The sequence below is a fragment of the Saccostrea echinata genome, unplaced genomic scaffold (assembly GCF_033153115.1).
Source record: "Saccostrea echinata isolate AGI-Se365-2 ecotype Australia unplaced genomic scaffold, CSIRO_AGI_Sech_v1 ptg000058l, whole genome shotgun sequence".
NCBI lineage: Eukaryota > Metazoa > Mollusca > Bivalvia > Ostreida > Ostreidae > Saccostrea > Saccostrea echinata.
The window spans coordinates 100261-111725 of NW_026889807.1; the positions used below are offsets into that span (position 1 = coordinate 100261).

The following is an 11465-nucleotide window of genomic DNA, read 5'->3' on the forward strand; positions in this document are numbered from 1 at the left end:
CAACATTTGTCAAACTGAGATAAAAAAAATATATCATTTAAGCTCAATAAAATTTCAAATAAGAAATATTTTAATAATGCTTTTCTTGTCTGAATAAAGATGTAATTATTCGTGGATTTTTTGAAGACCTCGCTACTTTTGATTGTTTGAATTCCTTTTATGTATTGAAAATTAAATCGGAAACAATATTTTTTTTTCTAGTTATTTATAAGAAGTTTGGGTCTGTGTTCAACGATAGATATATGATATGTTTTCAAACTTATAATAATTTAGAAATAACCCTAAAACTAATCTGTAAATTAAATAATTTGAATGGTCAGACTTCTCCCTATTCTGTTGACTGGTCAAAAGCTTCTGTAAGGATGAAGAAATTTGGAAAATTTAAGTAAGCCTTGGCCTCTCTCAAAGCTGTTTTTAAATATCAATGGGTCTTTGAACCAATTGTCATTTGGTGTTGTTCTTGGTTAAAGAAAACATCACACGAATGCCTGGACTCTTACTTCAGTATATTAGCATAGAGAGCAAAACAAGTTCACACTATTTTCTCTGAAGAAACATAAATTGTCTTGAATCTTAATATAGTGAAGTTGACCATAATGCAATAGTTGAAATAAAATACATATTTTGTTTAAATATGGCAATTTCTAAAATATAAACAAGAGTTTCTCGTTCCCTTAAGCTTGCTTGTATAACTTTTGCTGCGATCACATTTTCAGACTTGATCATAACTGCAATTGGTCGCATGACTTATTTGTCCAAGTTCTTCATATTCGTCATTACTTTCTCCCTTTCGGGGTTTTGTTTTAATTGTGTCTTCTTTCGTGGATAACTCATTTCTCGATTTTGTCTGAGATGATATCTGTCTACAGATCACATCTCTGAAAATCTTAAAATAAAAAAAAATCTTTAGTGTATTTGAAAAGAATATTACAAAATTGAAAGATATTTTGATTATCGATGAGAGATGAATGGAAAAAAAAGAAGGATATTATAATGTTTCGGATATACAATTAATGAAAACCTCTTTTCTCCGGACTTTTAAATTCGCTTGACTTACCAAAACAGCACGTCGAGAGGGATTATTTTAATTATATGTTACTACATAAAATGCGATTTACTTACTTGTCAAGGAAATAGCTTAATTCAGCTTAGAATACTTAAAAATGCCTTAAACTTTGTAATTTACCTATGATTATGAATAGATAATTCAAGATACATCTGATGGTATTGAAGTTGCTATTGTTTTGAAAAGAATAACCAGTCTGATCCGGAGTTATATTTCGCATGGTGTCAATAAACGTGGCTTATATACATATTGTAAACGTTTGGGAAACGAACAGGGTTGTTTCATTTTCACTATGTTCACGATATATCATTTTCCAGAGAAATTAGAACCAGAGCAAATAAGGTTATCAGATACCACAATAAAGCATATCATTATATGTTGATAAATAAGAAATATGACCTATCATTGGGTCTCATTTTGGCTGACGTGTTTCATACCAATTGTTAGGCCTTTGTTTTTACATTACATTTGACTACGGTATACTCTGTCTATCTGATCAATACATAGGGCTCACGGCGTGTGTAACTGGTCAACAGGGGATGCTTACTCCTCCTAGGCACCTGATCCCACCTCTGGAATTTCCGGGGGTCCGTGTTTTATGCCCTTTTCACAGATTTGTATTGTGTGTGTGTTTTTTTTTTTCATTATAACAAGGCACAATTGAAATTAAAGCCAACGTGAATGGTACGCTTGTAACAAATCGGGAAATTTTAGCAACTTGAAACTAAAAAGACGATATTAATTTTCGAGATTAGGAAGTGAGAGATAGGAAGGGGATGTGAATAAGAAATAACAAGGGACTTTCTTGAATAGCGCAATATTTAAATAAAAAACCTACCCTCTTAGTGTCTGCTTTAAAAGATCTTAATAACAATGAAACGAAGGGCCTAGCAATTTATACGAGCAGCATGCAATCCACTGAAATAAAATAGAATGGAAAGGGTGCTAAAAACTTGTAAAGTTTTGTCCAACAATTAAATGAGTCCTTTTGAAGCTTGCTACGATATTGTCATTCATAGATGGCTTTATCCACTTAAGTATTTGAGTACCGTCTTATCGTGACATATAGTACATAGTGTAATCTTACCAGGCAATTACAATTCCGTTGAGTAGAACACTCAGGCATAGAACGGTGACTACTACATAAACAACAGAGGAAGACAGTGGCTTGCTTGATTCTACAATCCTTTCAACTTTTAAAAGAGAAAAAAAAAACTGTGGTTATGAACATGGCTGTTGGTTCCATTAAAGATATATGAAAAACTCAATAACAGCTAGTGCAATACTGGAAGCTATTGTTCCTAAAAATGTACAATGACCTTAAATATGTGGACAAAATCTCGAATACAAAAGCAGTGCGATTAATGTTTCTTTAGTAAAAAAGAATATGTACAATTATAACTCATCTGGTAATGCTACAATACATTTCCAAGTTTCTGATTTTTTTTTTTGTTTTTTTTGTTTTGTTAAGTGTCAAAAAAATTTGAAATTCCGTTTTTTTTAATAGAAAATAATTGTGTTGGACTGCATGCAGAAAACTCCTAAAAATTTAAAAGAGAAAATTTAAACGAAACACTTTATTGTTCTCATGAAACATTGAAGCATGCTTTTATGTGAAGTTTAATCGGGGTGAATTATAAAATATTTGGTTCAATAACATCGTAAAGGTCTTTAACTCGTTATCCTTATATAACCTAAAACAAATTATTAAACAAATAGAAAAAAAAAAGTCTATGATGTAACCTATAGAGGCGCATTGCATTTATTTGTCTTAGGCAAATAATGTCTGATTTACCCTGTTTACTTTTGTCACAAGTCCGACCAGTCCATCCTTTCTGACAACCCCCTATACATTGCCCAGTCAAACCGTCACAGCTTCCAGGTAACCCACAGTTTACGCTGCACTCATTCTTGCAATTCTCTCCAAATCTTCCCAAAGGAACTCTATTTACAGATAACTATTTAAAATAAACTTTATATTATATATATATATATATATATATATATATATATATATATATATATATATATATATATATATATATATATATATATATATATATATATATATATATATATATATATATATATATATATATACGCTATGTATGACACAATATATACATCATATTTTTTCTTTCGTCCAATGCCCTCTATTCCTTTTCCAAATTTACCTTGATGACAGGTGCTTCCAAAATGTCCAGCAGCACATCTATGTAACAGATCCCACTTATAAGGTCACATTGTTGTCCATCTTGACATTTTCCACATACTCTCGAACACTGACGTCCATATGTGTTGTTTTGAGAAGCTAAGCATTATGTATGTCCTTTAAGCGTTTTATAAATAGATACATTTTATGAATATTTCCAGACGAATGTAATACAAACCGAAAAATGTCAATAATTAAAAATTTAAAAGCAGATGCAGATATGTACTGATCTTAGTTTAACAATGAGTTAAATATACGACAAATATACGTTTGCACAACTCTACTCTGTCATTCATCATAATGAATACTGGGAAATGATCATTTCTTGTAGAAGTTTAATTTGAGTAAGTTTTTGTTGATACCGACATCCACAGATGAAAAGCTCAAAGAAAATTTATTACCGAAGTAAAATCTAAAAAATATCCGGTAAAAAAGTAGTTTTTAATTCTTTCTCTATTCCTAAAAAAAGAAAAAGAAAATAAATACATCTTTCCCCCACAGCATTTATTGATATTCTTAATATTTTATTTTTTGAATTTTCAAAAATGTGCTTGTCCCCATAGACTTTAATACAGTCTTCATTGATTAATTACGGCTTAGATAATTACATTTTTGAAAATTTCTCGGGATAAATCTTTATCTTTCATAAAGTGTTTTGAATTAATGTCAGAGTATTTTATACAAGATGGGTATCAAAGGTTAGAAAAAATAAGTACAAATATGCGTCGGATACTTTAATCGTAATCAATCATAATTCTTATCCTTTATTTTAATTTTCAAAATCTTTTTTATTTTAATGGTGACTGTCTTTTAGATGCTAGATGCATTATGACGTCATTATTAATTAAATATTACATTTTCCAGTACATAAAGGCTATCATATGGGGAATCACTGTCTGGTTTTATGATGTAATCAAACAACTGACTTGCATGATAATTTGCATAAACGCATTTGTCTGTTTTGCTTCATGGAGAAATCGAACCTTTTTTCATTATTTGTAGTTTGAGCTCGGACAAGGAAATTTTACAATGTAATTATTGAATTATATAACAAATGAAACACTTCCACAGCATACCATTCAAAATTTTGCAAAAAGTAATCGAGATACCTATATTTAATTTAAAATCGTTTGAAAGAAGATGCCAAGAACATTTAGAATACCGTTTTTGAGAAAGTATGGGCTATATGAATATAAATTTTATTGTCTGATAAACAAACAACTCCTGTATTTTAATCTGGTTTTCTTTATTTCTAGTGAAAATGACAATGAAAAACACATTTTTAGATGTGATCACCTAAACGTTATATCCAGCTTCATTGCATTTACCTATACTAAACTAAGTAAGCATCATTAAAGGAGACAATACGCATCCTTCATGTACTAGATCTTTAATTGAAGTATGTTTATAATATGTTCACATACTAGTATATATATCATAAATTGTGTTTTGTGTGTTTCTAAACGTTTTGATAATTCGGTAACAACCAATGCTAGAGGTTTAAAATAACATTATACAGAGCATATATTAACCCTCTTTCCCGCAGTCACGCATCTTAACGCATATACCATTTCCTATTTCTAACGCAAAATCACGCATATACCGTTTCCCCGCAATCACGCATTTTCACGCACTTTCAAAAGTAAATTTAATCTTCAATTTAATGCCATTTCCCTTCTAATTTATACTTGCTAAAAAACTCATAAAATAAGAAATGTCATAATCTTATTAAAATATTACATCAATTATTTACGCTAACCTTAGAGAAACGTACCTCGCTATAAAGTGCTTGCGGGGAAAAGGTAACGTCATATTTCTATGACGTGAACATTAAGTGTATGGTGCGTCATAGTTCAGTAAGTTGTAAAGAGTTAAATATTAAACTTACAAAGTTAAACTGGAATCTAAATCAACTTAATGAAAACTTTACTGGGCTATAACCAACACATGTAGCCTACAATCTAAACACGTTTTAAGAGAGAGAGAGAGGTTATAGGTGAAAAAAAGAAAATCTGTGGTTTTTAACCCTACCCGATAATTAGCATCCATTCTTGAAATATTGAACAAGTACGCGTATTTATAGGTTCTTTAAAGAATTGTTGTATCAGATGAATTAGTGGTCGTATGCAACATTTGTCAAACTGACATGAAAAAAAAATCATTTAAGATCAATAAAATTTCAAATAAGAAATATTTTAATAATGCTCTTCTTGTCTGAATAAGGACGTAATTATTCGTGGATCTTTCAAAGACCTCGCTACTTATGATTGTTTGAATTCCTTTTATGTATTGAAAATTAAATCGGAAACAATATTTTTTTCTAGTTATTTATAAGAAGTTTGGGTCTGTATTCAGCGATAGATATATGATATGTTTTCAAACTAATAATAATTTAGAAATAACCCTAAAACTAATCTGTAAATTAAATAATTTGAATGGTCAGACTTCCCCCTATTCTGTTAACTGGACAAAAGATTCTGTAAGAAATTTGGAAAATTTAAGTAAGCCTTGGCCTCTCTCAAAGCTGTTTTTAAATACAATGTGTCTTTGAACCAATTGTCATTTAGTGTTGTTCTTGGTTAAAGAAAACATTACACGAATGCCTGAACTCTAACTTCAGTATATTAGCATAGAGAGCAAAACAAGTCCACACTATTTTCCTTGAAGAAACATAAATTGTCTCGAATCTTTATATAGTGAAGTTGACCATAATGCAATAGTTGAAATAAAATACATATTTTGTTTAAATGTGGCAATTTCTAAAATATAAACAAGAGTTTCTCGTTTTCTTAAGCTTGCTTGTATAACTTTTGATGCGATCACACTTTCAGACTTGATCATAATTGCAATTGGTCGCATGACTTATTTGTCCAAGTTCTTCATATTCGTCATTACTTTCTTCCTTTCGGGGTTTTGTTTTAATTGTGTCTTCTTTTGTGGATAACTCATTTCTCGATTTTGTCTGAGATGATATCTGTCTACAGATCACATCTATGAAAATCCTAAAATAAAAAAAATATATTTAATGTATTTGAAAAGAATATTACAAAATTGAAAGATATTTTGATTATCGATGGGAGAGGAAGGAAATGAAAATTAAGGATATTATAATGTTTCGAATACACAATTAATGAAAAACCTCTTTTCTCCAGACTTTTAAATTCGGTTGACTTACCAAAACATCAAGTCGGGAGGGATTAATATTTTAATTATTTGCTACTACATACAATGCGATTTACTTACTTGTCGAGGAAAAAGCTTTATTCAGCTAAGAATACTTAAGAATGCCTTAAACTTTGTAATTTACCTATGATTATGAATAGATAATTCAAGAGACATCTAATGGTATTGAAGTTGCTATTGTTTTGAAAAGAATAACCAGGAGTTATATTTCGCATGACGTCAATAAACGTGGCTTATATACATATTGTAGACGTTTGGGAAACGAACACGGTTGTTACATTTTCACTATGTTCACGATATATCATTTTCACGAGAAATTAAACCCACAGAAAATAAGGTTATCAGATACCACAATAAAGCATATCATTATATGTTAAGAAATATGACCTATCATTGGGTCGCATTTTGGCTGACGTGTTTCATACCAATTGTTAGGCCTTTGTTTTCACATTAAATTTGACTACGGTACATTCCGTCTATCTGATCAATACATAGGGCCCACGGCGTGTGTAACTGGTCAACAGAGGATGCTTACTCCTCCTAGGCACCTGATCCCACCTCTGGAATTTCCGGGGGTCCGTGTTTTATGCCCTTTTCACAGATTTGTATTGTGTGTATTTTTTTCATTATAACAAAGCACAATTGAAATTAAAGCCAACGTGATTGGTACGCTTGTAACAAATCGTGAAATTTTAGCAGCATGGAACTAAAAAGACGTTATTAAATTTCGAGATTAGGAAGTGAGAGATAGGAAGGGGATGTGAATAAGAAAAAATAATGGACTGTTTTGAATGACGCAATATTTAAAAAAAGACTAATCTCTTAGTGTCTTCTTTATAAGATCTTAATCACGATGAAACAAAGGGCCTAGCGATTAACACGAGCAGCATGCAATCCACTGAAATAAAATAGAAAGGAAATGTGCTAAAAATTTGCTTGTAAATTTTTGTCCAACAATTAAATGAGTCCTTTTGAAGCTTGCGACCAAATTGTCACTCATAGACGGCTTTATCTACTTAAGTATTTGAGTACCGTCTTATCGTGACACACAGTGCATAGTGCAATCTTACCAGGCAATTACAATTCCGTTGAGTAGAACACTCAGGCATAGAACGGTGACTACTACATAAACAACAGAGGAAGACAGTGGCGTGCTTGATTCTACAATCCTTTCAACTTTTAAAAGAGAAAAATCGTGGTTATGAACATGGCTGTTGGTTCCATTAAAGATATAATATGAAAAGCTCAATAACAGCAAGAGCAATACTGGAAGCTATTGTTCCTAAAAATGTACAATGACCATAAATATGTGGAGAAAATCTCGAATACAAAAGCAGTGCGATTAATGTTTCTTTAATAAAAAAGAATATGTACAATTATAACTCATCTAGTAATGCTACAATAAATTTCCAAGTGTCTGAGCTTTTTTTTTATGTCCAAAAAAAAAAAAAAAAAAAAAAAAAAAAAAAAAAAAAGGTGAAATTCCGTTTTTTTTTATAATAGAAAATATTTGTGTTTGACTGCATGCAGAAAACTCTTGAAAATTCAAAAGAGAAAATTTAAACAAAACACTTTATTGTTCTCATGAAACATTGAAGCATGGTTTTATGTGAAGTTTAATCGGGGTTAATTATAAAACATTTGGTTCAATAACATCGTTAAAGTTTTTAACTCGTTATCCTTATATAACATAAAACAAGTTATTAAACAAATAGAAAAAAAAAAATACAATTTTTAGTCTATGATGTAACCTATAGAGGCGCATTGCATTTATTTGTTTTAAACAAATAATGTCTGATTTACCCTGTTTACTTTTGTCACAAGTCCGACCAGTCCATCCTTTCTGACAACCCCCAGTACATTGCCCAGTCACACCATCACAAGTTCCAGGTAGCCCACAATTAACACTGCACTCATTCTTGCAATTCTCTCCAAATCTTCCCAAAGGACACTCTGTTTACAGATAATTGTTTGAAATATACTTTATATTGTATGTATAAAGTATATATATATATATATATATATATATATATATATATATATATATATATATATATATATATATATATATATATATATATATATATGTATATATATATATATACGAGGGGTTATCAAAAAGTTCGTGGACTAGCGTCATAAAATTAAAACCGCTTTAGGTACATCAATGAATTTTTACACATTTAGTTAGCATCATCTTTTCTATCTATAGAATAAACCATAAATCATAATTTTTATTTTTTAATAAATTGTTAGTGTTTTTGTAAGCAAAGGTATGTCCAGGCGGCGCAACCTCTAATATGACGTTTTTTTCTACCTGGGTATAACTGAGAAAAACTCTTTAGATATGAGTATTTGTCATCCAAAAATCTCGTTAATTCAGGCATGTGGTATGACACATTTGTTTAGTAAAATTTGCAATTTTTACCCGATTCTGTAATTTCTATGAAATTTTATCGTAAATTTTATATGGAGTGTCCAAACAATTATGGACTTGAAAATAACGTCAACAAGGGGGAGGGGTTTCTTTTTCAATCACTCTATAGAGTTTCGCTCCTGGAAAAACTGGTATTGACCTAAGGAATGTTTAAACTGGCTACAGAAAAATAAAATGCATCCAGAGTACTTGTTTTTAATGCCCAAAAAGATTCAGAGAGATGAAATATGCACAGTTAGTGTCGATTTGTAGTCAGGGTGTCAAAAGTCAGTCACGTCGAAAAGTGACGTTGATCATGTGTGGTAGAAATTGAACTCCAACAAACTAAGTATTCTGGCACAATCAGGTGAGGATCTTTCCCCATATAAAGATCCATTTACAATATTATATGCATTGAAAACAGCTGCTCAAGACATTGTAAATTCATATAAATAAGACGGGTTTAAGTCCTTACTTAACTCCAGGTAATCTCATCAATATAATTGTATGAGGTAGAGAGAGCGGACATTAAGAAACAATGACGTTAAGCGGACGTCATGACACTAAACGGCGACAGCGCCGGGTGATCACATAAAGTCTTTTTAATTTTAGAATAATTTGGCAAATTATCAACGTATCAAGCTAAAATTTTCAACATTTCTTAAACTTTTGTTGTTTTATGTTCCGCTTAAATTTTGTAAGCAAAGACTACATATTATTAATTTTATCGCGTCAGTCCACGAACTTTTTGATAACCCCTCGTATATATATATATATATACGCTATGTATGACACAATATAAACATAATATTTTTTTCCTTTGTCCAATGCCTTCTATTCGTTATCAAATTTACCTTGATGACAAGTGCTTCCATAATACCCAGCAGCACATCCCATGTAACAGACCCCATTTATATAGTCACATTGTTGTCCATCTCGACATTTTCCACATACTTTCGAACACTGACGTCCATATGTGTTGTTTTGACAAGCTAAGCATTAATTATATCCTTTAAACGTTTTGTACATAGTTACATGTTATGGATATTTCAAGATGAATGCAATGCAGACCAAAAATTTCAATAATTAAAAATTTAACAAGTTGATGCAGATATGCACTGATCTTAGCTTAGAAATGAGTTAAATACACGACAAATATATGTTTTCAAAACTCAACTCTATCATTTATCATAATGAATACTGGGAAATGATCATTTTCTGTGGGAGTTTACTTTGAATTGTTTTTGTTGATACCACAGATTAAAAGCTCAAAGATAATTTATTTCGCGTCTACTATATATATCTCATAGGGAGAAATTTATCCACAAGTTTACGTCCCCATAAACTAGTAATAGAAAATTGGGTAAGTTAAACCAATACCACAGTAATGTAAAGATATTCTTTTCTTTGTGTATTTTAACTTTATCTATAATCCTATATGATCAGCTGTTCCGTTTAATTTCAGAAATATAGATTTTTTAAAAACATTAATTAGTCAGATAAGATATAAGCAATACGAGACGAGATTTGTTATAAACACTTCCTTAATGAAAAGTTTGTTGTTGTTTTTTTGTCTTAGAAGTTCTCTCATTATTCTTAACGAAAACCACACGCTTTGATTGCGTTCTGTTGTAATTTACAAAATACTAGTTACGACAGACGAAGCTACCCTAAGTTACTGTTCCCGATGTAGCAGGAAGGCTTCGTTTTATTAAATCCAAGCCCAAAGGCATAACGACAAAATACATTCTAACGCTAACATGTTAATTATTTTTTGACAGGAATCAGGGTAAATATATGCATACCTATCCGGTTCATAATAGGTATTTATAATATTGAAATATACATATACATATACTTACATTGCTCGCATTCATTGCCTTGGTAGCCATCATCACATTGAAAACAGTGACCAGATGCTATGTGGCATCGATTGTCATGGCAGTTTGATGGACATCTTGAACATTTTTCTCCGAAGTATTGAGAAGATGAACAACCTTATTACCAATGTAAATTACAAATGTAAGTGTTATCACCAAACAGAAAGCATACCCTAATAATCACTGTAAATTATGTAACATGAAAAAATGGAAATGTTAAATATAAGATCTTTAGACCACACGCCACTAATATAATTTATCGCAGACATTTGATATAAAAAAGTGCTTGATCTATATGTTATGAATAATTTTTCTTTTTGGATGTCATTTACAAACCTTTATGCTCTATGTACGAACAATTTCTAAAAAGAGGCAAGCTATTGACAAATAAGTTGTTGAAACAAGGATATCAACAGTCTCGTTTCAAGTCAACATTTTGCAAACTCTATGGTCGATACAATGACCTTGTCAGCAAATAAAATCTAAAATTAAGTCGATTTTGACTTTTTCATACAAATTGTTAGGCCATTATTTTCAACAATGAATTGGATTTTTCAGTTTGCCCAAGCGTGACAAAGAGTTCAAGGAGGGTGTGACTGGTCGACAGGCTAGACTTACTCCTCCATGACACTTGGTCTCACCTCTGATGCTTTTTAGAGGTGTTTGTTCTGCTCCCATTTTGCATTGATTCAAAGGACTTTTAAGCCT

At 31.0% G+C, this 11465-nt stretch overlaps 1 long non-coding RNA gene across 1 annotated transcript; it reads right to left on the reverse strand.

The window, feature by feature from the left end:
* Window positions 1-4520: 4520 nt before the first annotated feature.
* On the reverse strand, window positions 4521-8410 carry LOC133174697 (uncharacterized). Its single transcript, XR_009719177.1, has 3 exons — window positions 8265-8410; window positions 7532-7637; window positions 4521-6280 (listed from the first exon to the last, which is right to left on the reverse strand). It is a non-coding gene; the product is annotated as an uncharacterized LOC133174697 (long non-coding RNA).
* Between the last annotated feature and the right edge of the window lie 3055 nt (window positions 8411-11465).